Source organism: Tursiops truncatus, chromosome 8, assembly GCF_011762595.2.
Source record: "Tursiops truncatus isolate mTurTru1 chromosome 8, mTurTru1.mat.Y, whole genome shotgun sequence".
NCBI lineage: Eukaryota > Metazoa > Chordata > Mammalia > Artiodactyla > Delphinidae > Tursiops > Tursiops truncatus.
In genome coordinates, this window is record NC_047041.1 from 83,282,999 (window position 1) to 83,307,829 (window position 24,831).

The following is a 24,831-nucleotide window of genomic DNA, read 5'->3' on the forward strand; positions in this document are numbered from 1 at the left end:
TCCCCCCGCATCCCCATTTTATTAGATTCTCCTGTTCTGTCCCCTCTTTCCACCCTGTACTTCTCTTTTATAATGCCTGTTATTATTACTAATTATTTGTATGATAGCCAACTTTCTAGAGAGAATATAAGCTCACAGCGTGTCTCACTTTTCACCACTGTATTCTCAGATCATAGCACAGCACATAGTATTTAAGCAATATTTCTGAATGAAAAGATTATGAAATTTTTTGGCTATCATCTTTTTATTCATAAACTTTTTTTCAGGTACAATTTAGTAATCTGCATTTTATTTTATTATTTTTTTAAACTATCATCACAACATTGTTGTTGTTTTTTAAAAAATTTTATTTTGGCTGCTTTGGGTCTTTGTTGCTGTACATGAGCTTTCTCTAGTTGCAGTGTCGTCGTGGAACACAGGCTCTAGGTGCGCAGGCTTCCGTAGTTGTGGCACACGGGCTTAGTAGTTGTGGCTCGCAGGCTCTAGAGCACAGGCTCTGTAGTTGTGGTGCACAGGCTTAATTGCTCCTCGGCATGTGGGATCTTCCTAGACCAGGGCTCGAACCTGTGTCCGCTGCATTGACAGGCGGATTCTTAACCACTGCGCCACCAGGGAAGCAGTAATCTGCATTTAAAAAAAAACTTAACACTGAGAAATTTTCAATTTTTTAAAACAAATTTCATAAACTGGCTAAATCAGGGGCTTTGAAGAGTTATCTGGAGGTTGGTATTCTGAATGGATTGGAGAGGGAGAGATTGGAGGTAAAGAGATTAAGTTAGGAGACAATAGGTATAAAATGGAGGAAGACCTGAACTAATAGTGTTCATTTACTTATTCAGCTATATTTACTAAGGACTTATTATAAATCAGCTAGTGTATTAGGCATTCACAATACAATCTTAAAAAAAAAGATGACAGGGTCCCTTCCTGGAACTTACTGTGTATCAATGACAGGGCTAGAAAGGAAAAAAAAAAATCCTTACCCTTTTCAGCTTCCTTCATAGATGTAGCAATGCTGTAATAAGGAGAATAGAAGCCTTCCATTAGGGGTGACCCAGAGAAATGTTTTGCAAAAATTCTGAAAGTTTGAAGTTCTAGTGGAATATCTTCCTTGTTTCACTGATAGATTTTTCTATTATTGTAACTTTCTCCTTTGAGTCATGTTTTTATCCTTTTTTGGTTCTTTTAACTATTACTTTTTTAAAAAAATCAAAAGTAACTAAATACTAAGTAAAAAGGAATGGCTAATATGCTGCTCTCTGAGAGACAGTCAGTGTTTTGTTTTTCTATTTTGGAAACCTTTGCAACTGGTTATCCTCCCTAACTTGAAGAAAACTGTTATTCGAAAATGTTATTTCCTACTGCCTCAGGGCATACTATCCTTTTCTCTTTTAAAGGTATTCTTCAGAATACTCTTCTCCCAGTTTGAAAAGCAGCAGGGAGTCAAAGTGTGGAATTAAATATGCAGCAATTTGCCACTCGCTTTAGGCCCTGCCTCAGTTACCGCAATAGAAAATGTCTGGGGATAAATACTTGTGGGGTAGATTCAATCCTCCTAGTGAAGATTATGAAGGGAACAAAGAGAGGGCACTTCCACTCCTCAGAGAAAGGTGTTCCCAAAAGGTTAAACACTAATTCAGGACAAAAAGCAACTAATATTTAAAAAGATTAACTCTGAATGATACTTAGGTCAGTTGTTTGATAGGGAAGAGAAGGAGGGAGGGAGTGCGGACCAGGGCTTGGCTGTATAACCTTGGGTAGGTAACCTAAACTTCTTTGAACCCCTGCCCTACTTAAAGAGTTTGGACCAAGGATCTCTAAGGTTCTTTCATCTCTAAAATTCTATGGTTCTGTGATTCCGTTGAGATGGGCCATTCTGTTGATTTCCTAGTCTCCATGAGGGAGGTAACTAGTCTCTGGGAGTGGAACTGAGTACCTTGATGGAGAATTATCAACGCAGAGGTGGGTGAACTTCATATTTACGGGGGTTTGGACCATAGAGATGCTCTTGGAAAATTTCCACGCGGGCCTTTTCCTCGTTCTTTAACCTGATTTTACAATTCCCTTGACACTTTGGGATGGGGGAGCGGGAAGGACCTATTTTAGACTGGGATTGTTCACTTTCAGCATTTCCCCTTATTATTAGACCTTAAAAAAAGAAAGAAGAAAAAAAAAGCCAAGAAACAGATCCCAAAGGAGTGGCAGTGGAAACTATGATTACGGGATCTCGAAAGGCCTGTAAAATCCGCTTCCCCATTTTCAGCCTTTCTTTGGTGTTAGGATCTTTTTACAATATATATTTTTGGCGGAGTGGGCCGAAGACTGAGGTTCGGAACAGTAAAGGGGGCGCTGGCGTGAGGGAGCTCCGGGTCAGACTCCCGCCGGCCGCAAGGCGGGCTCGAAGCTATCAACACAAGGGCGCGGCCGCGGGCGGGCGGGCCCCGGGGAGGGGCTTCACTGAGGCGCCGCGGGCCGAGCCAAGCGGGGCCGCCCGGGCTCGGCGCGCAGAGCGGCCGGGCGAGCGGTGGCGCTGCGGAGGCGGCGACCGAGGCCGGCGGGCGCGGAGGAGGGGCCCGAGAGTGGGGCGGCCGGCGGCAGCCGCCTCCGTGACGACTGCCGGCAGCGCGGCGACCTGAGGAGACCGAGCCGCGGGCCCCGCCGCCGCCGTCGCCGGTCCCTGTTGTCTTCCTTCTCCTCTCTCGGCGGGGGCGTCAGGAATGGGCCCCAACCGCCGCGGGCCCCGCACCGCGCGCCGCCCGTAGGCCCCAGCAGTGGGAGGCCGGCCGCCCGACCTCTCACCACCCCTTCGCCCTAGCCAAGCCGTCCCCACCCCAAATCCCCGGGAAGGAAGATGAGGGACACAGGTCCGGCGCTCAGCAGCCAGAGCAGCAGCAGCAGCGGTCGGGGGAGGGTGTTTCGCCGTTTCCTCTCAGCCGCCAGGACAAGATGGCAGCGGCCGCGGAGAGGGGCTGAGCCCGGGTTGGGTGGTGCCGCCTGCTGAAGCGCCTGGCTCCCTGTTCCCGACACGGCCCCGCACCCACCCCGGACATGCTCAGGGCTGCGGCCGCCCGAAGAGGGGAGAGCGCAGGCCTCTAGGAAGGTAAGTGAATAGGGCGAGGGGCGTACCCACCCCGGGGCGGGGGACCGGCCCCACCGGCCCCACCGGCCGCGCCTGCGTTCGGGGGGACCAGCGGGCCCCTCCCCTGGACCCTCGCGGGCCCGACGTCCCCTGGAGCGGTCCGCACCCGTTGCGCGTCCTGCACCCCCATCCGCATCCCCTGCGCTCATGCCCCGCGTTTCCGTACCGGACCCGACGGGGTGGCGGGGCCAGGCGTCTCCCTTGAGGCCGGGGCGCCCCGGGCCCGAGGCCCCCGGACGCGGGGGCCGCGCGTGGTTCCTGCGCGCTGTGGCGCAGCCTCGGGGAAGCCGCGCTTGGGCTGGGCCAGGCCGGGCGGCCCCCGCCGCCTCCTGCCAGGGTTGCGCAACGGCTCTTCCCAGCAACCGAAGTTTTGTTTAGTCCCACATGGGGCCTCTTCCCTCACCGCAGCCTGGCCCGTCACTACGGAGACCTCTTGTCTTTCATTAAAGGGGAACAAACACAAACACACGCACGCACGCAATTTGAGCGCCGCGGCCGATGGCTGCGTCCCTGGCTTTGTGGCCCAGTCCCCAGCGTCGCCGAGCGGCGGGTTTGGAGGGTGTCAACTCTGGGGACGTGAGTGCGTGTGATTGTTGGGGAGGAGAAATGTGATCCGCCGCTCCGCGTCCCCCGCCGCGGCCGGAGGAAGGCGTGGCGGCCGCGCGGCGGGTCTGCTGCCGGCGTCTCTCGTTAGGGTGGCGGCCGCCCTCTCCCCTTCGCGGCGCTGGGAGAACTCGCGGAAAGACTTCGGATGAGCGAGAATGTCTGTTTTCCTGTCGGGAGGGAGACGGCTGTTTTAAAATGGTATGTGGCTCTTGGCCGAAGCCTGTTGTTTCCCAATCTTATCTCTGCTTGAGGAATTGCGCTTGAAGGGTGTGTGCGTAAATTACCTTGGACCTGTTACAGAGCAGTCATAACACGTTCAGTCCTTGAACCGTGTTTTCACAACCTCTTGCTGCCCTGTTAGAATTTATTTTTTCACCTGCCGTTCGCTGCTTCTCATTAAAGGAGCTTCTTTTAGCAACAGTGAAGTTTTTCAGATTATCGTCCCGTTTACAGGGAAAGCTCATGGTTGGTTCTGTTGTCAGCTTTGATGTCTCTCTGGTCTAGGGCCAGAAAAGTTAGCTGGTAAACCAGCCTGTGCCTGTGTTATGCATACCTTCTAGTAGTTTGGAGATGGGGGTGAATTTTTTTTTTTTTCTATTTTAGGTATTTGCTTGTTAGGTGTAGCTTCTGAAGTGGAAGGAGTTATATTTAAACCATTTCAGTTTATTTCTAAGATTTAATTGCTGGGCGCTTTAAAATTTTGAGAGGTTCTCTTGATCAAATTTTTGATGCAAACTTTTAAACAGGATCGTGTTTTGTTTGTAACCCAACCAAAGACATTTTAATCCTGCATTCTCATTTGATTTTTCAGAAGCTAGGCATGCCTCACCATATGTTTGATAAGTCTAGATTCTGCTTATGCTTGCAAGTGCGGTGCTAATTTTATACAGTGAGCCATGATAAGATTTTGATAGGTCATGATTAAACTTAGTATTTAAGTAAACAAAATAAGACTGACCTTTTTATGAAAGATAGTTTTTATAGTTTTGTTAGTTACCTTATGTCTTTATATGCCACTTAAGAGTAATAGAAATGGAACCAACCAAATAAAGTTCCTTACTTTTAAATCAACAAGGTATTTCTTGGTATATTTATGGGTGCATTCCTAAAGTACAGGGAACTATTATTTATGAAATATAATGCTCAACCTGATTGAGGTTTATTTTTCTTTTATTTTTGAAACTTGTTTTTAATTTGTGTTAAGGTAAAGGTGGGCTGATATATTTGATACTTTGGACATTTCACTGTGCAGTTTTTTTCTTGCATTTATGGGAAAATTGAATAATTTGTCCCTTAATTTTTTATACTTTAGGGACTGTTTTTAAAATTTTTTTGTGGAGAGCCTTAGATTAAAACTATGTTTTAGAAAGATAAAATGAGCTTGAAATCTAGAACAGAACCAGCCATTAAATATTTCAGATTTATATTTGGACATTGCTGACTACAGTAGCTAAACATGCATATTAGGCAAGCAGATCATAACATGGTGAGCCAGCCTCAGTCTATTGTCATAATATCTTTTCCATTGAATTTGTCATTATATTGCTTATAAACCAGTCATTGGCTTCTGGGCATGGAGTTTTAGAGTCACATAAAAGTGGATGGTTTTTATGAGGTAATTCTTGTAAACATGCTTGAAAAGAAGTTTCAGATCATACTATTTTATTTTTTTGGATCTTCTGTCATGGGGTATCATAAAATGGTGCAAATTACAGAGGTAGATTGCTGTAGCTAGTATGGCAGGGCACATAAGTATTTGTTGAATGCAGGTTATTGAAAGCCCCGCCCTCCCCTTTTTTTCTTGCAACTTAAAATAGCAACAGCTGTCAAGTGAACTTTTTGATTGAGCTTCGTTTTAAATATTTGATACATCAGCATTGAGAGCATCTATATGTAAGGGTGGAAGAGGAAAGTGTAAATTTCAGAGTGCTAAAATGCTGTTTCCCAAGCCTGTTTCACATCCATTGAATGGAATACTTGTTTGCATGTTATTTTCCATTTGAATATTAGAATGACTTATTCTGGTAACTTTTGAAGTTAACTTTCTTAATATGCTTTTCTGATTGTAGCAGTTCACCACTGAGGGTGATGATATGGTACATTAGAATTGCATTATTGGTGGTTAATTCAGAGGTTTTAAAAATAGTTTCCATTGTAACTTTACATATGTTTGAATTTGGAGTTGAAAATGTCATGGCAGTATTTAGATTTAAAGGTATTCCAAGGAACTGTGAAATTTTCCACATTTAAAAATATTCCTCCAGAATTATTCTTGCCTCTAAACTATTAAAGGACATAAAGTAACTTGCTACATGATTATATTGTTGCTGCCAAAAGAAATCTTCATGTATAATTTCTGGTTTTGCAGCTGTCCTAATTTCCTAATATCTGAAGTTGAAACTCCCAGTGTGGTATGTTTAAATTGGAAGTTACTTTTGATGACGAATTCCTAGAACTTTGTTAAAATCGAGGAACCTGTCAGTGTATTTTATTACTTTTGAAAGGGTGTTCCCTCCCACCCCCCACCCCCACTTGCTGAAAGGGAAACCCTTTCTGTATGATACATATGTAAGTCTAAATAAATTATTTGAAATGTCCTTACTGGTTTGAAATGTCCTTACTGTCCTTACTGGTTCTGGATTCAACTGCTTAAAATACATTTTGTCTAGTACCTTTAAGCATTTAACATAAGTTGAATATAGGGATATAGATTTGGAGTAGAAGTTTTGAATCAGTGGAGGATTTTAGGATAGCCAAAGCACTTATGTGACCGACTTGAGGAAACACAGTGCACTTCTTTTGGTTGGATTGGTATAATTAAGAGTGATTTGGGGGCTTCCCTGGTGGTGCAGTGGTTAAGAATCCGCCTGCCAATGCAGGAGACACGGGTTCGAGCCCTAGTCCGGGAAGATCCCACATGCTGCGGAGCAACTAAGCCCATAAGCCACAACTACTGAGCCTGCGCTCTAGAGCTCACGAGCCACAACTACTGAGCCCACGCGCGGCATCTACTGAAGCCTGCGTGCTCTAGAGCCCGTGCTCCGCAACAAGGGAAGCCACCACAATGAGAAGCCCACACACCGCAACGAAGACCTAACACAGCCAATCAATCAATCAATCAATAAAATTGTTTTAAAAAAAGAGTGGTTTGGGGAAGAACAACTTAATGTTAGTGTGCTGCTTCTGTAGCTTTGTCACAGCTGTTGTTTTGGACTTAATCAGTTAGGACCAAGCTAGAACAGATATTTAGAGGATGTTTGTTATACATTTTACCTAAATGTTTGTTGAATTAGACCTTGACTGATTTAGCAGATCATGCTGTTCTCCTCAGTTGATACTTGGGCCATGTGTCACTACACAAAGGCAACGTATTGCCTAGATTCTGAAGCATACCACTGTATGCTAGAGTGTTAGAGCCTCTGCTCTTACTACTTGTGTGGAAATTAAAAGAACTGGATGAGTATTGGAAATACTATATATTTAGGGTGGCATTTGTAGTTTGGGGACAGCTAAGTCATTAAACTGATTTACTTTGTGTTTTATATTTAGTAGTTAATGCCAAGTCAATACTTTAGAAAGCTGTCTTATTCTAACAGATAAGTCTTTGAAATGAAACAAACCAAGAATAATATTTTTTACCTTAAATGTATTTTTTTTGACCCAAATAATTTCTCTAATTTTCTGAGAATTTTTCACTGCTAAGGGAGACTGAATGGGAGGGAAGGTAGGGGGACAGATGAGGTAGAAGAAGCTGGGCTGTAGTGGGGGTGACTTAATTGGATTTGGGAGACTTAGAAATCTATTTTGATTTAAATGTTCAAGTTGCTAGAAACCAGGGTTCTCTTAGTTATAAGGTCAGTGAAATATTGTGGTAGCTATTAGCGGGGGCTAATCTTCGTTGCACTGTGTGGGCTTCTCATTGCGGTGGCTTCTCTTGTGTGGAGCATGGGCTCTGGGCGCAAGGGCTTTAGTAGTTGTGGCACGTGGGCTCAGTAGTTGTGGCTTGTGGGTTCTAGAGCGCAGGCTCCGTAGTTGTGGCACACGGGCTTAGTTGCTCTGCAGCATGTGGGATCTTCCCAGACCAGGGCTCGAACCCGTGTCCCCTGCATTGGCAGGCAGATTCTTAACCACTGTGTCACCAAGGAAGCGCCATCTCTTCTTTTGAAGATTAGATTTCCAGATACTTTTTCATGTTACATTTTCTTTGCCGCTTTGTCTTTTTTTTGTCTCCTTAACCAAAAAGGTTACACCTAAAAGAAGTGGAGATTTAGAGAAGCATAAAGAGAAGTATAATACTTTGCTCCTTTGAGCTCTGCTTTTTCCTTTAGGTAAGGATCTAAATTGTGAAAGACTGATTATTTAGTATAACTCTTGGTCACATTGAAAATAAAGGATTGCCAGAGGTGGTCAGATAAATTCTTTACTTTATATAATTATTAATGCTGGAGCACCTTTTCTAATTGGAAAAAAATTGTTTAGGCTTGATTGATATTGAAATAAATCAACAAAATAAGAGTCACTGTCTCCCCACCTTTAAAATTTTGTAGTCCTTTATTATAAACTATATATATATATATTTTTGTTTGTTTGTTTGCGGTACGTGGGCCTCTCACTGTTGTGGCCTCTCCCACTGCGGAGCACAGGCTGTGGATGCGCAGGCTCAGCGGCCATGGCTCACGGGCCCAGCTGCTCCGCGGCATGTGGGATCTTCCTGGACCGGGGCACGAACCCGTGTCCCCTGCATCTGCAGGCGGACTCTCAACCACTGTGGGAAGCCCTATTATAAACTATATTTGATTATATATGGCTTTGAAAATTGTCTTTAGAATTTGATAGAAAATATAAAACTTGGCTGCATTTGACTAGCCAGTTATTCCCTTTTAGAAATTAAAAAGTATTTGATTTACCAAAAACATTAATATTAGTTTTAAATTCAACTTCTTCCTACTTTGTTGTATATTATTCATAAATTAAACAAAATCTGTTGCAGTTTTTTAAAAACAGAATAGTAAACTTTGCAGAAAATAACTTGCTTAGAAAATGTTTTCTCCCCTATAAAGCAATTATCTTAAAGGCGTAAAAATTTCATTTGTGTCTATTTTGACTGTGTGTTATCTGTTTAATAATACAGTAAGAGTCTTGTAGGTTTGGTAAACTATACTACTTTAGATAAATAATGCTACAGTCTTAAATAGTTAATAAGTCAGATGGACTGATAACATATTGAAAATTGAACCTGACTTTCTACAGACATTTTTTTAGAGTATAATTTAATACTTCTGAGGGCTTTAAATCTGTAATTTATTACAACTTCTATTGAGATTAAATAGGGTACAGTGACTTAAACTCACAATGAAAACTACTGGTTATATGCTAGATAGCCTATTGCTATGATGCTACGCTTCACTACATTCTCAAAACAAAAGAAAACAAACACGTTTTGAGCCAACTTGTAATCAGTTTCATCGGAGACAGTACAAGTATCTCTATAGTATATTAGTTGTAGTTTTGTATTTTAAGTTAGATAAGAATAGTATTGTGTTCAAAAGTATTAGCTTTTTTTTTTTTTTTTTGCGGTATGCGGGCCTCTCACTGTTGTGGCCTCTCCCGTTGCGGAGCACAGGCTCCGGATGCACAGGCTCCGGACGCGCAGGCTCAGCGGCCATGGCTCACGGGCCCAGCCGCTCCGCGGCATGTGGGATCTTCCCGGACCGGGGCACGAACCCGCGCCCCCTGCATCAGCAGGCGGACTCTCAAACACTGTGCCTCAAACACTGGAAGCCCAAAAGTATTAGCTTTTTAATCTGGTTAGTATGCTTTAAATATTTTTTTGTAGCTGGATCACAGACTCTGACCGCAAATAAATTAATTTTATTATGGCAGGTAAAACAATGATAAAATAAGTGTTTGAAAACTATTTTATCTAGTTTGAGTGCCCATTAAGTGCAAGGTGTACTGTGCTGTGAATGAAGAGAGTAAGACATGATGATCCCTGCTTTGAGGAAGTAAATTTTATTTTTACCAGTTATTTTTACCAGTTTAGTAGTATAATTGCCTTATAGAGACGTGCTGTATGTTAATTTAAATGAAGGAGTTGGTCATTTCTCACATATGGTTAATCTAGTTCTCTTGTTCTCTCAGGGTTTTTCCTTCTGGACATGCTTAATTCTTGCATTGCCTGAGAAAGTTGTTAAGGTTTGCCTTTTCTAACTATATTATTACCTGCTCAGTTTGGAGTACAGAGATCTCCAAACCTCTCTTATGCCACCTGTGGAAAGAAAATAGGTGAAAACAGCATATAGATAGAATTCCATTTTACTGTACTTTAAAAACTATTGAAATTGCTAGCTTTAACTTATTTTGAAACCACTATTCAGAAGGGATATTATTTGTGTAGTTAATTTGTGTAAATCAAAAGTCTGTTTAACTTGGGCTCCTTAAAAACAGTCATGCAAAGGGCAAGTATTGTATTGTGTTGCTCCAATTATAGTTGTATATGATATATTCTTTTTCTTAAAATTGTTGCGGTGCGCGGGCTTCTCATTGTGGTGGCTTCTCTTGTTGCGGAGAACCGGCTCTAGGCACGTGGACTTCAGTAGTTGTGGCACTCAGGCTCAGTAGTTGTGGCTCCTGGGGTCTAGAGCTCAGGCTCAGTAGTTGTGGCTCGTGGGCTTAGTTGCTCTGTGGCATGTGGGATCTTCCTGGAGCAGGGCTTGAACCCATATCCCCTGCATTGGCAGGCGGATTCTTAACCGCTGTGCCACCAGGGAAGTCTTGTATGATGTATTCTTTACGAGCTTTGACAATTTGGAAACATTTTGATATTTTATATTTGTGTATTTAAAATTGAATTCTTTTTTGTTTGTTTGTTTGTTTGTTTTGTTTTGTTTTTGGCTGCACACCCCGCGGCTTGCGGGATCTTAGTTCCCCAACCAGGGATTGAACTGAGTCCCCAGCAGTGAAAGTGCCATGCCAGGGAATTCCCGAAAATTGAATTCTGCTTGGAAACCTACTTAGGTTGTTAGGGACTATAGCATAATTGGTTTGCCAATAGCTTTTTTTTTTTTTTTTTTAATTAGAGTATAGTTGCTGCCAGTAGCTTTTGCGTAGAAAATAGTTGGAATGCTTGCTTTGTGAGTTGCCCTAAGCCTAGTGTGGCTTTGCTGAAAGTATTTCTAGTGCCTACTTTGTAACTTGTAAAATCTCTTTAAAGTATCTCATATCTGAAGGTATATCTAGCTTGAAATTGTTTCATATTAATCTGACTGGAAGAAAATGAAATACCTCAATTTATAACCTATTAAAAGGTAACCTAATACCTTACCTTTTGGGGAAGGGTTACACTAAAAAGTATAAAATAGTATCTGAACTGTTCCTTGAGGTCAGAGACCATGTCTTAAAGGGTTTTTTTAATATCTCCTAAAGTGCCTAGTTGACATTGGGGAATCAAATATAATTATTATAAAAGTAATCAAATACAGGCATTCTATACTCATATCCTTTAATCAAAGGATAGCGTCTTTATTGAGTAGCTTGACAGGTACCTCACCAAGCAGTTGTGAATGTGTCATAGACACATTTAACTTCTCAGAACTCTCCTCTTCCCCTCACTCCTTAATTCTAACAGATGAGTCTGTTTCTTATGTAGAGGTTAACAGGCATGAATTACTCCAAATTTCCAGCCCTCTACCTCTGAGCATAACTTCTACCGCTACACACTTTGTGTTTTCACTACACTCAAGAAAAGAAACATCTCCTTCCCTCCAAGATTACTCCCTATTCTCTCTTATGGGTTTCATTCTGAATTGTGTTTTTCAGCATCTTGAACCTGTCTGATAACTTCCATTTCCCCCTTTTTCTTGGCCCTTTTTCTTCAGCCTTTTGAAATGGTCAGGTATCTGGCATCCTTAAGCAGCCATCTTTTAATTGTGCCTCCCCAGGTCTGTGGACCTATCTTCCCTACTCTGTTTCTTCCACACTTCGTAATGTGTACTCTAGCCTCTACTTGAATTTCTATTCACTTCTTAGCTCTTGGCAGTGTAGCTCTCTGTCCATGCCACTCTAGTGAAGTCTGATTTCAGGTAATGATAATGGCTTAGTGATAATTTTTACTGTTTGAATTTGCAAGGTTTCTATGAATAAATAATATTTTAAGTGGTAACATTGTTATAAAATAACCATTTTGGCATATTCATCATGTATAATTAATATGTAATCATTACTTTTATAGCTGAGATTTTATCTAGCCTCTTATGCGGTTGCCTGAAAAATGGCATGAGGTCAGTTTTGGCCAATAAGAAATTTTTAGTTATTATCTGAGAATGAATTTCTCATCAGTAAACTAACTACTTTTTGGCCATTTTCAAGTGATTTAGCATGTTTTTGTTTATTTTATGCCATGGGATCAATAGCTAGCCTTAATTTTGAACTTAAAATGTGTTAGATATTACTTAGGCAACTTCAATCTGAACTAAGCTTTCTTTTTTAAAAAAATTATTTTATTGAAATATAGTTGATTTACAATGGGTTTATTTCTACTGTACAGCAAAGTGATTCCACTATACATATATATATAGTGTTTTTCATATTCCTTTCCATTATGGTTTATTATAGGATACTGAATATAGTTCCCTGTGCTATATAATAGGACCTTGTTGTTTATTGATTCTATATACAATAGTTTGCATCTGCTGATACCAACTCCCCAATCCATCCCCCTTCCCCCTTGGCAACCACAAGTCTGTTATATCTGTGAGTCTGTTTCTGTGAATTAAACTTTCTTTTTTTTTTTGAATTAAACTTTCTTAATCATCTTTTTATCTTTTTATATGTTTATGGCATTAAAAAACCTCTTTAGCCAGATAAATCTGAATAAGTTTTTATCATTATAATTCTGATACATAAAATTGTATAGTATCCTATATGACAGTGTGGCTTTTTACACCTGTATAAAAATTTGTTTTCAGTGTGTTTCTGTGGAGCTTGTTGTAGAAGAAATATTTATGTGACCCTTGCTAAATGCATATAAATCTGCAGTTTTAGTTCACAGCTTATTATATCCAACCCAACAATGTGTCACTTTAAGAAGTTAATGATTAGAGGTAGTCAGAGCCAAACAGAAGCAGTTCTGATAATTTCTAAGAATTCAGGGTCCTTTCTTTGAGAGTACTTTGTTTTTTTAAAGTGTATTTTAAAAATATTTGTTTATTTATTTATTTTTGGATGCATCGGGTCTTTGTTGCTATGCAAGGGCTTTCTCTAGTTGCATCGAGCGGGGGGTGGGGTGGGGGGGCTACTCTTCTTTGTGGTGCGCGGGCTTCTCATTGCGGTGGCTTCTTTTGTTGTGGAGAGCAGGCTCAATAGTTGTGGCGCATTTGCTCCACAGCATTTGGGATCCTCCCGGACCAGCGCTCGAACCTGTGTCCCCTGCTTTAGCATGCGGATTCTTAACCACTGCGCCAACAGGGAAGTCCCATCTTTGGGAGTACTGTTGAGAAGCCGATGGTTTTCTTTACTCTTTAAGGCTCTATGAATTACATTGTTCTAGTTTTTTCTGGCTTTCTTAAGGATACCTTTTGTGAATCTCTGCCCTGTCCTCTTCCTCAAATTTTTGTCATGAGAATAAGAATGAGATCTTTATTTTTCTTAACATAGTCTCATTTCTGTTCCTTCTGTTGTTTCTCACTTGATACCATAGAGTTTCCTGAAGCACAGGATTTCCTGATGCCATTGTGAAAGATCATCCTCAGTTCATAAGGTATATATGACATTTAAATTTTGAAACTCGAAGGTTTCTGCATTTAGAAAGGTTTTTGAAGGTACTTCACTGAGTTCCTGAAAAAGGGCATTTATATAAAGCGGCATATCTGGCAACCAAATATGAATAGAGAAAACATAATTGAAGGGAAGAAAAAAACAGCTTTGGATTTAGCAGTGTAGGTCACATCATGACCATGTAGGGTCTTAACATAATTTGGGAAGAACAAGTAGTTGAATTTTTTGTTCCAGTTTATTTTTTCAAGCCCTAAAATGTCTTTCATAAAGATTTTTTAAAACTAAAAGTACTAAAATCAAGCTTATACAGCTGTAACTTTTTGTCTTTTCAGCTCTTAGAAATGTAAAACTGTTGTTAGTGTGTGCCTGTGGGGCAGCTACTGTTACCACTTCACACTGGTTTTTAGACTTCTAATTCTTGTAGCATACATTACTCTGGAGTGATAGTACTCCTTCAGTAGTACTGAATGTAGAATGCTGTACAAAAGGAGAATGTAAAAGTTGTTTATTTAGCATAGCCCATAATTTAGAAAAGTTTTATAGAACTTGACCTTTAATTCTGTAAATGTTCATTTAGAACTTTGAACTATTATCTCTTACAAAAATCTTATTTGTCAGCGTAATCTTTTCCTTTATATTGCTTTATCAACAGTGGACATTTGATCAAATTATTAATCTACGATTCAGCTTCCTCTGAATTGTTTCAGAGGTGTTTTAGGTTAGGAGATATTCTTCTGGTAAGGATCATTTGATCTTTGCCTTCTTAGTCTTTAATAATTCAGGCTTTAAAGGATTTTTATAAGAAATAAAAGTTTTGTGGTGGTTCTTTTGGGACAGATTTCCTACAAAGTAGAAAATAATTCATTTGGCTTTCTAGTAAGGGAGTTGTTCATAACCTAAAGATGTAAAGCTGTTTAATTTTTCTAGCAATCCATTGATAGGTATTGGTATTGATATTGTGTGACAAATTTAAATAAAGTTTACTTTTGTACGTGTTTTATAAACCAGATGTGAATTATTAATCTTAAAGTTTACTTCAATAAAGAGTGCTTCAGGTGAACTTTTCATTTTTATTCAACTTTTCAGTCGATATTTCCATTTCTGAGTTTTGATTTTTATATAGCTTTAAAAAAAATCTAGAGAATTATATGCTTTAGTAAGCGTAGTTCTTAAGTACTGTTTTTAATTAACTCTTTTCTAGCCTTTCTAAAGTAAAAACTTGTATTAACAGGGTGAATTCTAGCAGCTTTGAAATGTCCAACAGATCACTTTCTGTTCCAAAAGTTAGAATGTTTTGCTAAGTCAGATGAAGCTTGTTATTTAACATGCTGATTTGTGTTATAGTCAACACATTCCCTAGATGCTTTGCTCACAATACTGCTGGAAAATACCCAAGACTTTAGTGTTTTCAAATAAATGTTTTGTGAGTACCTGAGACAGCAGGTTTATTTTTTGAAGCTTTACAATTTGTGGTGGTTCATTTATATGAAAAGGTTTCTTACATGAGATGTTTTAGTGTCAGTAATTTCCTGGATATAATACTGGTAAAATGACCTGCTTAATGATATAGGTATTAAAATGTCCAATGAAGAGTTAAACTTACTATTCACACTAAAAACTTATTTTCTAGTGCACCCTGTCTTTTATTTCTAAGAAGACATGCTGTTTTGTCTTTTATAAATATGCACTTTAAACAAAGTAAGTGAAAAATGGAAGTGTAACTAGATACTGCTTTTTATTGCCTGAATATTGCTAGTCATATAGTTCCATTTTCTAATTCCTATTGTAGAGCCTTGTATAGACTAGTACTAAGGTTCTCTGTCTTTCAAGAATGAGAAGACCTTTTTAGTTGAATTTATTGGCCCACATAGTGAAATACTAATTTTAGTCTCTGTTGATTGAAGGAATTGCATAATGACCCAAAGCTCCAAAAACCAATATGAATTAAGTAATACTTTTTTTTTTTTTTTTTAATTTTTGGCTGCGTTGAGTCTTCGTTGCTGCGAGCGGGCTTTCTCTAGTTGCGGCGAGCGGGGACTACTCTTCGTTGCTGTGTGCAGACTTCTCATTGCAGTGGCTTCTCTTGTTGTGGAGCACAGGCTTTAGGTACGCGAGCTTCAGTAGTTGTGGCTCGCGGGCTCTAGAGCTCAGGCTCAGTAGTTGTGGCTCACTGGCTTAGTTGCTCCGTGGTGTGTGGGATCTTACCGGACAAGGCTCGAACCCGTGTCCCCTGCACTGGCAGGCGGATTCTTAACCACTGCGCCACCAGGGAAGTCCCAAAGTAATACTTTTAAATGAAAAGATTTCCTCTCACTGTTTATGAAAACCTTTTTTTAAAAAATTAGTGCTGGCACGTGATCCCACGGACTTGCTCTGTGCCTGAGAATTCTGGATTTTAGGTGATCTGGGCCATGCCTAAGATATTCAGCAGTTCATTCCCAAATGAGTAACCCTTGAAGAGCAGCCTTGTGCAAGAAAAACATTATTTTATGCCTGTCACTCATATACTTTTTTTTCTGTTTAATTTGTGACTTGACAAAAATTCTAACCTACAGAAAATTTACAAGAATAGTACAAAGAATTCCTCTATATATTTTTCACCTAGATTCTTCAAATGTTAACATTTTACACCATTTGCATTTACCTTTTCTCTCTACATCTGTATTTTTTTCCTTCAACTTTTTGTAAGTTGCAGACTTGACTTCCGTATACACCTGATTTTTTTCCTAAAAGCAAAGACTGTTTTGTTTTATGTCTATGTTTTCTGTAATCTGAAAAGTTTCTCAGTCTTTGTGTTGTTTCCTGATATTGACATTTTGAAGAATACTGCCAGTTATTCTGTGAATGGCTCTCAATTTGGATGTTTGTTTTCTTGTTCTTGGACGTATCACAGTGACGTGTATTCCTCTCAGTACATCATACCAGGAGGCATATGATGTTGATATATCCCGTTACAAGTGATTTTAACATTGATCACTTGGTTAAGGTGGCATATGCCAGTTTCTTCCTTTTGATTCGTATGTATCTTGTGGGAATGTACTTTGAAATGTATGGCCATGAAGGGTCTTGCAAGCTAACAAATTAGCCATGGCTGCTGGCAGAAGATAGACTCTGAGGTCAGAGCTAAAGGACTTTCGTACTCAGCGATAGTGGTAGTCAGTGTGTCAGTATTTCCTGTTTCCCCAGTTCAGTTCCCACAGGGTGCTGTAAACAGGGCCCGGTGACTCCTGCACAAGAGGAGTTGCGCTCCAGGCGGGGAACCCCAGGTTTAGGAAACTTTTATAAGGGGCAGTGAGCCTGCCTGACATGCGCCCAAGAAGGAGTCATTATCTTTTGTTATCCTGGACATGACACAACCTGCCCTTTGCTCAGGAGAAAGACGCTATCTCTACCTTCAAGGCTGTTCAATATACAAATATCCTTGAAAGGAGACTGCAGAACAAAGGCATTCAGTGTCCCTGCTTGCAAGACATGGAGAAACATGAGAGATCCATGGTGAATTGTCTCCCAACAATAATATCCTGTTATTCTTGAAACTTTCACCCACTAGGTTTTGTTTGTTTTTTTTCCTTAAATTTTACTGGAGTATAGTTGATTTACAGTGTTGTGTTAGTTTCAGGTGTACAGCAGAGTGATTCGGTTATACATATACATATATTCATTCTTTTTCTCACCTGCTAGTTTTTGCATCCATTGATAATTCTTGTTTGAATCAATTATTATGATTGTTGCCAAAAAGTTAATTTTTAATTCCATCATTCCTTTATGTTTATTAATTGCTTTTCCCTCTTTCCTGACTTATTCTCCATGTCCCTTACTCATGCCCTCTAGGATAACTTCCCAAGTAAACTACCTGAATGCAGGCCTTTTTATAAGAGTCTACATTTAAGGGAACTTGGGCTAAGTCACAAGGTACCTCAAACTCAGCATGTCTAAAATTGAGTTAATTTTTCCTCTCTCATTTCTCCTTAGAAAAATTTTTTTTTTTTGTTAACATTTGGCTATCAGGTTTTCAAGCCAGAAACATGTTTTTATTAATTCCTTCCTTCCTTCACTCGTCACCAAGTTCTGTGGTTCTGTCTCCTAGCTACCTATAGCTAACTATTGGTAATCAGTACTCTTATTCTATTACTACTGCTTTTGCTTGGGCTCTGATCAACTATTATCTGGATTATCACCCTAGTCTTTCAACTGTTGTTTCCATTTTTTTTTGGCCATGCTGAGCGACATTTGAGATCTTAGTTCCCCAACCAGGGATTGAACTCCTGTCCCCTGCAGTGGAAGCGCAGAGTCTTGACCACTGGACCACCAGGGAAGTCCTCCATTATTGTTTCTTTCCAGTTTATCTGTCACAAATTTGCCTGAGTAATCTTTCTAAAATACAAATATGATTATATTGATTTTTCTATTTAAAACCCTTCAGAGGCACCTCATAGCTCCTTACTATGGAAGACAAAGTTCTTCATGATCTTTCTTTTTAAGGTTGTCTTTCTTCTTCTCAAGGATCATCTTTTTACTCCAGCTGCCCTCTCCACTGGCTGCAAGTTACGTTCTAGAGCAGAGCTTGGCATATTTTCTTAAATGGGTAGATGGGAAATATTTTAGGCTTTGCAAGTGGCATATGATCCCTGTTGCATGCTTTTTTTTAAACCTTTAAAAATATAAAAACCATTCTTAGCTCGTGGGCCATACAAAAATAGTCTGGGTTGGCGTTGACTAACCATAATTTGTGGGCCCCTCTTCTAGCCAAATAAAGCTAATGTCATATTTTTCATTAGTCTCTGCTCTTTTATGTGCTATTGGTTTGTGCTATTGGACTATCCCTCCTAAATAGCAGGCTTCTTCTCATCATCCTTCAAAATTTAGCACAGATTAACTTCTTACTGAATACTTCAGTGCTCCTTCAGGGCATATGTTAATCATCCCCTTTACTTTGCCGCCTGTGTGCTTCACACATCCTTATGTTACTGCCCTCATTAGTGATGTAGTTATGTGTATACATGTGTTTGCCTCTTGCTAGAAGGAGCTCATTGATGAAAAACATACTTCATTGCTAAATCTTCCTGCTCCTAAATGTCTTTACTTGATTTGAATTGAAAGAAAAATTTAAAAATTGAAAGAAAAATGGGATGAAATAGTGTATGGCTGATTGAATACGCTAATAAAATATATCTAAAATGGTTATATTTTTCTAACTTTTAAAAATACAACTAATTAAAGAGGTTATTCTATTCTCTGGTAGATTTTTTCTCCTTCTTTATTTAAAAATTAATGTAAATATAGGCTATGAAAGTACAGAGAGTAGTAGTAGAACCAACTCCTATGCAGCTGCCACCGTGGGTGCAAAATAGTTCCTGCAGTTGAAGTCCCTCCTTTTCCTTTTCTTCCTGGCATGTTTATCATTTCTATGCATGATTTTATACTTTTACCACATACTTAACTATACCTAAAACTGCAATATCGTTTTGTCTGCTGCTGACTTTAAAATAAATGATACACACTGTTTTGCAACTTGTTTCTTGTTCTACATTGTTGTTTTGAGATTTATCCATGTTGATATATATATAATTTCAGTTAATTCATTTTGCTGCATGTCTTTTATTCTAACATGCACAATTTTTCCCATGTTTAACATCTTTGAAATTATGATACATCTTAATCAGTGTCTTACTTTTATAATTGGTATTTTTTCTTTTTTTGTGGTACATAACTGTATGGTGACTGTGCTATAAGCCACAGTCATTGTGTATGTTGTATGAAAAAGCCACGCTACTATATCCATCCCTTTTCTGACAATTAGGTTATTTCAAAATTTTATCATTGTGCTGCAGTGAACATTATTTTACCTGTTTTGTTGTACTTACGTGTGAGAGCTTCTCCAGGTAGGGTATGTACCTGGGAGAAGACTTGCTAGATTATAGACCACATCCATTTTCAGCCTTGCTTTCTAAAGTGGTTGTACTTCTTACCCTACCTAGTCTATAAGAGTCTCTGCTGCCCTGTTCCTCTTCAGCATTGGGTGTTGTCCTACCTTTTGTCAGCCTGATGGGTTTAAAATGGCATCTTCCTGTAGTTTTAATTAGTATTTTTCTTATTACTAATGAGGTTGAAAATTTTTTTTAAAAAGCCTTTTGGCTTCTATTTCCTTACCTGTGAATTGCCAGCTCATACCTTCTACCCATTTTTTACTGTGTTTTGCTAAACACACTATGACTTCTTTAGATCTTGTCAGTTATGTGTGTTGCCAGTGTCTTCTCCGTATCTGTGGCTTATCTTTACTGTATCATTTGATAAATAATAGTTTTAAGTTTTAGTCAAGTCACATTTTCCAATCTCTTCCTCTTATAGTTTGTGCTTTTTGTATCTTGTTTAAAGAAAACCTTTCTTCCTTTCTATCAGAGGTTTGTGGTTTGTTAAAAATGTAACATAAATTTTAAACTGAAAGGGAAAGATTCCTCCCCTCCCCCCTTTTATATTTATCTTCTAGAAGGAAATTCTAGCACCTCAGTTGGGGAATAATTAGAGCCTGTGGGTGTGAAATTGTTTAAATGTAATGAGGGACAAATATAACATTATAAACTTCTCATGATAAATTCACAGGTGGTCATTATAGGATAAAAATTTGGGAAATCACTAACTGGAGACAAGTTTTGTGTCTTGTGTGTGTATTTTTTTTTAATTAGTGAAGAACTCTCTGTTTGGATGGGGTAGGGTGAAGTGGGTAAACATACCAAAGTGAAGCAGATAGTTATCTGTTCAGTCCATGCAAGATGTAAAGGAGTTATAAATGGCTTTACCTTTGTAGGCTGTACATGTTAAAGAACAAATAAGGAGTGACTATATTTTGGATAAACTAACTTGATTATTTAAAAAATAGTATCCCAGAATTTGAATGTACAAGTGAAAATTTATGAAAGAGTTTTCCATTGGATTTAATTAACAATTCTTCCATTTCTTCCACAAAATATGATGTTTCTTTGATGTTGTCAGAAAAAACATTGGTAGGTTCATATGTATTTTATTATCATAAATTAAAGTTTGGGTACTAATGAAGGTATCTAGACTTTTCTTTTCCCTCAAGTAATTGAATCTTTAAACTTCAAACTTGCAACCTGAGAACGAGGCCAACCATCTGTTGTCAGGGATAAGTATGGTAAAGGTAGAATTAAAATATATGAAAACATTGTTTGATAATCACAGTGGATGTAGCTATGAGACATTAAAAAAGTGAATTTGATGTAACTTTCATAGATTATTAACTCATTTGTCATTTGAATAATACGTTGAAAATTAGGTCAGTTAGTAGGAATTTAAACTTCAGCCCAAATAATACAGCTTTTGGTTAAAGGTTTTCATTTGTGCTATCACCATAATTATTTCAGGAGCTGATTTTTTTGGGAAATATATACAACAAACTAACGTTAATTTAAAGTTATATTTATGAATTAATCCAAGATAAAATGGTTAAAGGGGCATCACAGTAACAAATACTTGTGCAATTTATAGCTTTGTTCAGTCACTCTAAGTAAAAGTGTGATATTTGTGTTTAACATTCTTCTCTATATTTGATGCCTTTCAGTTTTAAAACTCTTAAGAAAAATGTCCTTTTATCCCTCAATAAAATGATGACAAATTTTCAGTTGAAACAGACATGAAATTCTGATATTGTTTGCATTGTGTCCAGTTACAAGTATCAAAAAAATGATTCTGAATGAAACTTTATTGTAATGTCTTAATATCCTTTGAAAATATTCATGTGCCTGAAAATATTTTAAAAATGGAAAAAATGAAGCTTTTTCTAAGTATATTCATGAAAGCAAAATCTTTAAGTCTATGGATAAACCAAGCTGGAACAATCTATTATTTACATGAAACTAGATTATGGACAGTATTGTTACCTTGAAGATTTCCTTCTATCTCCTTTGATCTCTTTGCTTGTCAGACCTTATGAATCCAAGACATAGTCATTTGTACAGAAATTAGAGTTGTGATAAAACTGGTGTTTTCAATATCCTATAAAAAATAAGTGAAAAGATTTGAGACTATAATAGCTTGAGGCTTTCTTTATTCATTTAACTCTGTGCTAGACTTTGTGAGGAATGCAGAAGTAGTGTAAGAACGGCATCATTTCTCTTTGGCCCACTACCTAGATGAAGTAGGTTGACCCTGCTGTTTTGCAAAAGATTTTCTGCAGTTTTTTAAAATTAATTAATTAATTTTTGGCTGTGTTGGGTCTTTGTTGCTGTGCGTGGGCTTTCTGTAGTTGCAGTGAGCGGGGGCTACTCCTTGTGGTGTGCGGGCTTCTCATTGTCATGGCTTCTTGTTGTGGAGCACAGGCTCTAGGCACACAGGTTTCAGTAGTTGTGGCACACGGGCTCAGTAGTTGTGGCTCGCAGGCTCTAGAGCTCAGGCTCAGTAGTTGTGGCACACGGGCTTAGTGGTTCCGCGGCATGTGGGATCTTCCCAGACCAGGGCTCGAACCCGTGTCCCTACATTGGCAGGCAGATTCTTAACCACTGCGCCACCAGGGAAGCCCAAGATTTTCTGCAGTTTTGAAAGTCATTCTAATGATGTGCAAACCTCCTTTCTTAGAATGACTAAATTACTTCATTTGCATGTGTTAATAAAAATGCTTTTGTGAAGACCACCTTCCCCAAAGTACTTTTACTGAAAAAGTTTTGCCCTTTAATACTACCTCCCCTAAAGTGCTTCACTTCTTCAAAGTTCATCATACCTGAAATGTTTCAGGAAAAGGATTGAGAGCTACTGTATTCAGATTTAGAATTTTGGGTTCTTTTGCTCTTAAGCATCTTTAAAAATATTTTTGTGTGTTACATAAGAGAAATGTTAATTTTGAATCTATTTTACTAGAAGGAGAGGAACTAGAATTTAGCAAGGAATATTGGGAGTTTGTGTGGTGGGAGATAATCAGAAAGAGATGGTAGATCAAAGGAAGAGATAATATTTTGAGGACAGAATGTGAAGTACTGTGTTGATATGGGCAGGTCAGATCTTGGGGTTTAATTGAGCTGAGGGAAGGAAAGAGGATTATGAGAGGTGACTGGATCCAATAAAGACCAGAATAGGATGATGAGGACTTGGTAGTAGGTCAAGAAGCACTGGCTTGTGTGTGGGGGGTGGTGGTGTTATTGTTTTATTTGTTTTTTAGCATGCTCACTGAGTTTTTACAAAGTACATTTCAGTCTTTTTGTCTTATGCTAATCATAGCATGCCGAAAGACAGTTGTAATCATTGCTGAAAGGCAATTAACGTGTATTTGTGTGATTTGACTAAAAACACATTATTCCATTAGTGAATTTAGTACTACTCTAGCTGTGTAGACATGATACCATTACTGTTTTCACACAGGATGATTCTTTAGCTCTTAGCTTTGAAGCTGGTAGATTAAAGGTGAATTTGTACATTTTACCTGATAAAGGGGTCTCAACTTTATATTTGTTTCCTGTTCCATTCTATCTCCCTTTAAAGAGTGGTAATAAGTTCACTTTTGAAAGTGAACTGTACTTGTGTCTACTTATTTTAGTATAGCCTGGAAACAGAGTTGATGGGTGTGTTCAGAAAAGAAATCTTAATGCAGGGTTTTATGTAACAGAATCAGTCGTTTACCTTGATCTAGTGTAGCTGTTTGCTGATTTCCAGTTGAATGAAAATATTCCCTAAGGTAATGTTCATTGAGCTGACTTTTTTGTTTGTTGTACTGACAAGTCTTTTTTTTTTTTTAATTGTGTAGTACGGGCTGTGTATTTAATGTTTTGGTCTTTTATCCCTGTTTATTATGAGATAATCTTTTAGTGCCCTGAGCCTCTCTTTAGTTAAAGGAAACCTTTTTCCTGTGTTTTTAAAAGGGTTTTGTTTTGTTTTGATTTATTTCTTCTTGTAGATCTTTAGAAATCTTCAATACTGATCACATTTCCTTTTTTGTATCTTAATTAAAAAAAAAAAGTTATTTATTTATTTATTTTTGGCTGCATTGGGTCTTCATTGCTGCCCGTGGGCTTTCTCTAGTTGTCGCGAGCGAGGACTACTCTTCTCATTGCGGTGGCTTCTCTTGTTGTGGAGCGTGGGCTCTAGGCACGTGGGCTTCAGTAGTTGTGGTGCGTGGGCTCAGTAGTTGTGGCGTGTGGGCTCCAGAGTACAGGCTCAGTAGTTGTGGTGCACGGACTTAGTTGCTCTGCCACATGTGGGATCCTCCGGACCAGGGCTCGAACCCATGTCTCCTGCATTGGCAGGCGGATTCTTAGCCACTGCACCACCAGGGAAGTCCCTAAAACTTGATGTTTTTAGTAATTTAATAATTTCTATACTTTTCAGTGATGGTCTGAAAGAAGGGGGTTTGTTCAGTAATCACTTGGGAATGGGTTTCTGTAGAGCTTAGTCTTAAGTGTAATGTTTAATATTCATCGATAACTCAAATGAAAAAATACAAAGTTTACGTGTTATAGCTACTGATGACATCAAGCTCTAGGTGTTAGTGCAGCCAGTATTGATGAAGAATTAGATTAAAAAAAATGGAGATTTGAAAACCACAGTAAGATACCCCTTCATACCCATTAGGATGGCTATTGTTAAAAAAGAAGAAAGAAGAAAATAACAAGCATTGGCAGGGATGTGGAGAAATTGGAACCCTTGTGCACTACTGGTTGGAGTGTAAAATGGTGTAGCTGCTATGGAAAACAGTCTAGTGATTCCTCAAATTAAAAATGGAATTACCGGGCTTCCCTGGTGGCACAGTGGTTGAGAGTCCACCTGCTGATGCAGGGGACACGGGTTCGTGCCCTGGTCTGGGAAGATCCCACATGCCACGGAGCAGCTAGGCCCGTGAGCCATGGCCACTGAGCCTGCGCGTCCGGAGCCTGTGCTCTGCAACAGGAGAGGCCACAACAGTGAGAGGCCTGTGTACCGCAAAAAAAAAAAAAAAAAAAATGGAATTACCATGGTAATTCCCTGGTGGACCAGTGGTTAGGACTCTGCACTTTCACTGCCAAGCTCACGGGTTCGATCCCTGGTTGGGGAACTAAGATCCTGTAACCCGTGTGGTGCGGCCTAAAACAAAACAAAGCAAAAAACAAAGGAATTACCGTATAATCCAGCAATTCCGCTTCTGGCTATATATACAAAAGAATTGCAAACAGGGTCTTGCAGAGATGTTTGTACATCCATGTTCACAGCTGCATTAGTCACAATAGTTGAATGGTGGAAGCAACCCAAATACCTTTTGATGACTGAATGGATAAACAAAATATGGCATAAACATGCAATGGGAAATTACTTAGCATTAAAAAGGAAGGAGA

At 39.2% G+C, this 24,831-nt stretch overlaps 1 protein-coding gene and 1 long non-coding RNA gene across 6 annotated transcripts in view; one reads left to right on the top strand and one right to left on the bottom strand.

Moving 5' to 3' along the window:
* Positions 1-225: 225 nt before the first annotated feature.
* Positions 226-3,599, bottom strand: LOC109552235 (uncharacterized). 2 transcript variants are annotated; one of them, XR_012333500.1, is made up of 4 exons: positions 3,131-3,599; positions 1,937-2,148; positions 984-1,015; positions 226-624 (listed from the first exon to the last, which is right to left on the bottom strand). It is a non-coding gene; the product is annotated as an uncharacterized lncRNA (long non-coding RNA). The 2 variants fall into 2 exon arrangements; XR_002179024.3 differs by lacking the exon at positions 1,937-2,148 and having other exon boundaries at positions 3,306-3,476.
* Positions 2,148-24,831, top strand: part of HIPK3 (homeodomain interacting protein kinase 3) — a 96,737-nt gene continuing 74,053 nt past the window's right edge. For 2 of the 4 annotated variants that reach the window (XM_019948151.3, XM_019948155.3), the window contains exon 1: positions 2,148-3,100. The gene's annotated coding sequence lies outside the window, so the exon portion shown is untranslated. Of the gene's footprint in view, positions 3,101-3,819; positions 3,944-13,442; positions 13,503-24,831 lie in introns of those variants that run through there. The other 2 variants (XM_019948153.3, XM_019948152.3) reach the window with 2 other exon arrangements.